Source organism: Ictidomys tridecemlineatus, chromosome 7 (genome assembly GCF_052094955.1).
Source record: "Ictidomys tridecemlineatus isolate mIctTri1 chromosome 7, mIctTri1.hap1, whole genome shotgun sequence".
Classification (NCBI taxonomy): Eukaryota; Metazoa; Chordata; class Mammalia; order Rodentia; family Sciuridae; genus Ictidomys; species Ictidomys tridecemlineatus.
Window position 1 is genome coordinate 107498999 of NC_135483.1, and position 5635 is coordinate 107504633.

At 38.1% G+C, this 5635-nt stretch overlaps 1 non-coding gene across 1 annotated transcript; it reads right to left on the bottom strand.

The window, feature by feature from the left end:
- Positions 1-5155: 5155 nt before the first annotated feature.
- On the bottom strand, positions 5156-5237 carry Trnal-aag (transfer RNA leucine (anticodon AAG)). Its single transcript has one exon. It is a non-coding gene; the product is annotated as a tRNA-Leu (tRNA).
- Between the last annotated feature and the right edge of the window lie 398 nt (positions 5238-5635).

The following is a 5635-nucleotide window of genomic DNA, read 5'->3' on the forward strand; positions in this document are numbered from 1 at the left end:
TTACAATTTTGAGATAGGGTTTCACTAAGTTACCCAGGATGGCTTTGAGCGTGTGGCCCTCCTGCATATCAGACTCCCTCACTGTAGTTTTAAGTTTGAAAAGAGTCTGAATGTATTCATCCTCAGAGTTCAGTCACAGAAACCAGAGAGGAATCCAGGAAATCAGTTAGGACGCTTAGCAGGAAGGTAATAAACTTTGACTTGGAGAATGGGTAGATTTTTGTTAAAACTGGGGTTTTCAACAAAACAGGTACAGAAATGGGCCTGGGAGAAGGTTCTGGAGGTCAAGAAGAGAATTTGTTAGTCCATTCAGAGGCAAAGACACACTAAGAGGCTGCTGAGCACCAAACTCAGACTCCCACATGTCCAGTTGTTTTAGATAAAAGCCCAAAGAAGCTTGCATCCAGCCATTTGAGATAGGCTTACTTGCATTCCCCATGTATCTGTACCCAGATCTATTAGCCATAGATAAGATAAACCTAGGGTCTTCAGAAGACCAAAAATCATTGCAACCTCTCAGAAATCTCTGACCCAGTGTTTCCCCACTGTGCTTATGAGCTGAGGTCATCTGGACTCTCCCCAGGATTCCATCTACCTCTTTCCCTGGCAAGGGGTGCCCTGCACCATGATCTCTGAAAGGTTTCATGCTATGAAGAACTTTTTTTTTTCTTTTTTAAAATTTATAGCATTGTAATTATATGTAACATTTGGGTTCATTTTGACAATATAATACATGCAAGGAATTTAATTTCAATCCAATTCCCCCATCTTTTCCTTCCCCTTTCTTCCTCTTTTATTCTATTGATCTTCCTTTCACTCCTTTTTATTTATTTTTGACGGGTATTTTCCACATAGAGGTGACATGCCCTTTGGCACATTTTTAAATGTGCAAAACATGATTTTATTAAGTTTATTACATGTTTCTTCCCCTTTCCTGCTTTCCTCCCCTCTTATTCTCCTTCTATGCCACTGATCTTCCCTCTCTCTTCTCCCACCACCTTCTTTCCCTTGTTTTGGTCTAGTGTCCACATACAAAAGAAAACATTCAACTCTTGATTTTCCAAATCTGGCTCATTTCACTTAACATGATGTTATGGTTTAGATATTAGGTGTTCCCCCAAAGCTCGTGTGTGTGACAATGCAAGAACACTCAGAGGTGGAGTGACTGGGTTATGACAGTCTTGATCCAATCAGTGAATCACCCTTGATGGTGATTAATTGAAATTGAAAATGGAAAATGAAGTTGGGGAGGTTGTGGCTGGAGGAAGTGAGTCATTGGGGGCCTGCCTTTGGGGTTTATTTTTACCTGGTAAGTGGAGTCTCCTCTCTCTCTCTCTCTCTCTCTCTCTCTCTCTCTCTCTCTCTCTCTCTCTCTCTCTCTCTGCCTTCTGATCATCATGTGAGCCTCTTCCCTCCACCACACTCTTCCACCATGATGTTCAGTCTCATCTGGAGTCCTGAAGAATGGAGCCTGCTGTCTATCCACTGAGACCTCTGAAACTGTGAGCTCCCAAATTAAACTTTCCTCCTCTAAAATTGTTCTTGTTCGGTGTTCAGTCACAGCAGTAAAAGCTGACTAAAGCATGATTTTTTCCATTTTCTTTCATTTACCTGCAATGGCCATAATTTCATTTTTCTTTCGTACTGAGTAAAACTCCATTGTGTATATAATCCGAAACTACTTGATCCATTCATCTATTGATGAACATCTGGGTTGACTCCATAATTTGACCATTGTGAATTGTGTTGCTATAAACATTAAAGTGACTGTATTGCTATAGTATGCTGATTTTAGTTCTTTGAGATAAATACCAAGGAGTGAACTAGCTGGGTCATATGGTGGTTCCATTCCCAGCTTTTTGAGGAATCTCCACACTGCTTTCCAGAAGAGCTACATTAATTTGTAGTCCCATCAGCAATATATGGGTGTACCTTTTCCCTACATCCTCACCAACATTTATTATTATTCATGCTCTTGATAATTGCCATTCTGACTGGTGTGAAATAAAATCTTAGGGTAGTTTTGATTTCATTTCTCTAATTGCTAGAGGTGTTGAAAATTTTTTTCATGTATTTGTTGGGCATTTGCATTTCTTCTTTAGAAATATTTTTTTTAATTCCTTTGCCCATTTATTAATTGGGTTATTTGTTTTGTATTGAGTTTTTTGAGTTCTTTATATGTTGTGAAGGAGTAGTTGGCAAAGATTTTCTCCCATTCCCTAGGCCTTCTCTATACTCTGTTGTTTCCTTTGGTGTACAGAAGTTTTTTGATTTGATGACATCTCATTTATTGATTCTTAGTTTTATTTCTTGAGCTTTAAGAGTCTTGTTGAGGAAGTCGGTGTCCGCCTCTAAAAGATGAGTGTTTTCTTTGAGCAGTTGGAAGGTTTCTGGTCTAATTTCTAGGTCTTTGATCTGTTTGATTTGGCTTTTGTGCAGGGTGAAAAGATCTAATTTCATTTTTCTACATGTACATATCCAGTTTTCCGAGCACCATTTGTTTCAAAGGTTTTCTTTTCTCCAACATACATTTTTGGCACCTTTGACAAGAATCAATTGGCTGAAAATATTTGGGTTTGTCTCTATCTTCTTTTCTATTCTATGGTCTCCATGTCTATTTTTGCTACTGAAGCTCTGTAGTGTTCAAACTGGAGTTTTGAGATGAGACTAGATTCCTGACTTGCTCAATTTCCTTCTTGGTTCTTGTCTTGCAAATTTTGAAGAATCAAATCCATGGACAATCACAGAAGAGAAGAATAAACAGGGCAGGTTTATTTAAGGGAGAAGAGAGAACTCCCACCATGCAAGAGGAGTCCTGATAGTAGGAAAAAAACAAAAACATTTTGGTGTTGCCAGCCTAGAAACTTACCTATGGTTCTGGGCAGAGTGTGGAGCAATAGGTATGTAAAATAGTATTGTCTTCCTTTCCATCTGGGTCACCCCACCTTCCTTTCTAAAACTTCCATCCGGGTCACCCCCACCTTTGGGATAAAGGAGTTGGCTGGAGGTATTTCCACAGGTAAGCCTCAAGGTTTTTTACATTTGAAAGAGGACTTGATGGTTCTCTTTAGCATCTGCTGGTTAGCTTCCAAGAGACCAGGTATTTTGATGCCTCCAGCATCACTTTTCTTGTTCAGGGTTGTTTTAGCTATTCTAGGTCTCTCATTCTTCCAAATGAATTTAAGGACTGATTTTTCTGTGAATTAATGTCATTGACATTGTGATAGGTATTGCATTGAATGTGTTCATTGCTTTTAGTTAGTATGGCCATTTTGATAATATTAATTCTGTCTATTCAGGAACATGAGAAGTCTTTTCATCTTCTGAAGACAGCTCTAATTTCTTCAGTGTTCTGTAGTTCTGATTGTAGAGTTCTTTCACGTCCTTTGTTAGATTAATTCCCAGGTCTTTCTTTCTTTCTTTCTTTCTTTCTTTCTTTCTTTCTTTCTTTCTTTCTTTCTTTCTTTCTTTCTTCCTTCCTTCCTTCCTTCCTTTCTTTCTTTCTTTCTTTCTTTCTTTCTTCCTTTCTTTTAAGGTTATTATGAAGGTTTTTCTTATTTGTTTCTCAACTGAATTGGAGTGCAGAAAAGCTATTGATTTATGAATGTTGATTTTGTGTCCTATTACTTTGCTAAATTCATTTATCAGCTCTAGAAGTCTTCTAGTGAATTTTTTTGATCTTCTAGCTATAGGATCATGTTAGCAAATAGAAATAGTTTGAGTATTTCTTTTTCCAGTTTATATCCCTTCAATTTCCTTTGTTGCCTGATTGATCTGGATAGAGTTTCAAGAACTATATTGAACATAAGTGGTGAAAATGAACATCCTTGTCTTGTTCCTGATTTTAGAGGAAAATCTTTCAGTTTTTCTCTGTTCTGTAGATTGATTGCTTTGGATTTGTCATATATAGCCTTTACAATGTTGAGGTAAATTCCTTATGAAGGACTTTTCTTTCCTGGCAAACCTTTCAAAGCACCACCCAAGTAGCTCTTGTGTGCTGCTGCCACCTTGTGGTCAACTTTGTATCTGTTTAGTGCAGAAATCCCTTAGTACATAAAACTCCATGAACAGTCCTTGTGAAAACCAATTCACCACAGTGCAAGGGTTTATTATGAGATCTCTTCTCTTCTATTCTATTTATATGCCTATGCTAGTTATTAACACATTGTTTTTATTACTGTAGCTTTGTAGTAAGTTTTGAAATTGGGAAATATTACTCCTCCATGTTTATTTACCTTTTTCAAGATTGGTATGGCTATTCAGAGTCTCTTGATATTCCAGATAAACTTTAGAATGCTATTGTATATTTCTGGAAAAAAAAGTGAGGTTTTATAGGCGACTTAGATTTATATTTGAAGGTGAGGATCAAAGTGTCTGGTTATCAGTTGACTTTATACATGTATTTGTAAACATCTATAGATACATGAAATGTCCATACAAATATCAGGATGCAATTTTTTATGCTGCCAAAAATAAATAAAGAAAAAGAATACAGTATTTAACAGGTATTGAATTGAATCTGTGGATTGCTTTGAATGATATCTTAGTTCATTTTGTGCCCTATAACAGAATACTAAAGAGTCAATGGTTTGTAATGAACAGAAATCTATTAATTTATGGTGCTGGAGGCTGGAAAGTCCAAGATGTAGAGGCAGAATCTGGTGAGAGCCCAATTTCTTCATCATTCCATGGCAGAAAGTAGAAGGGTAAGAACAAGTAGGTGTGCATGCATGTGCGCTAGATGGGAGAAGGAGAGGGAGAAGAAAAAAAAAAGAATAGGTTGTTACCCTTTTATAATGGGCACATACCCAGATTAATGACATTAATCCATTCAAGATTGGCTAATCACTTCTTTTTTTTTTTTTTTTTTTAAGCTAGAGTAAGAGAGAGAGGGAATTCTAATATTTATTTCTTTGTTTGTATGTGGTGCTGGGGATCGAACCCGGACAGCACACGCCCGCGGTACCGCTTGAGCCACACCCCCAGCCCAAAAACCTTCTAATCACTTCTTTTTTTTTTTTTTTTTTAAGCTAGAGTAAGAGAGAGAGGGAATTCTAATATTTATTTCTTTGTTTGTATGTGGTGCTGGGGATCGAACCCGGACAGCACACGCCCGCGGTACCGCTTGAGCCACACCCCCAGCCCAAAAGCCTTATGGCAGCGGTGGGATTCGAACCCACGCCCCCGAAGAGACTGGAGCCTTAATCCAGCGCCTTAGACCGCTCGGCCACGCTACCTGCTGGCTGGCTAATCACTTCTTAACGGTCTCACCTTTCAATACTGTTACAATGACGATACAATTTCAACATGTTTTGGGAAGGGGACATTCAAAACATAGTAAGTGGCATTATCACTTCAACAATAAGTTATTTTATTTTATTTTAGTGGTGCTGGGAAATGAACCCAGGGCTTCAAACATGCTAAGCAAGCTCTCTACCACTGAGATATATGCCCGTCCTATAACTGATTTTTGTGCATTGATTTTATATTCTGCATCTTTGCAGAACTCATTTATTACCTCTAAAAGCTCTTTTTGGACTGTAAGCTTTTTTCCTTTTTATTTTTATTTTTTGGTGGGATTGGTGTTGAAATCCTGGGCCCTGCGCTTGCGGGGCCATCACTCTACTGCTGAGCT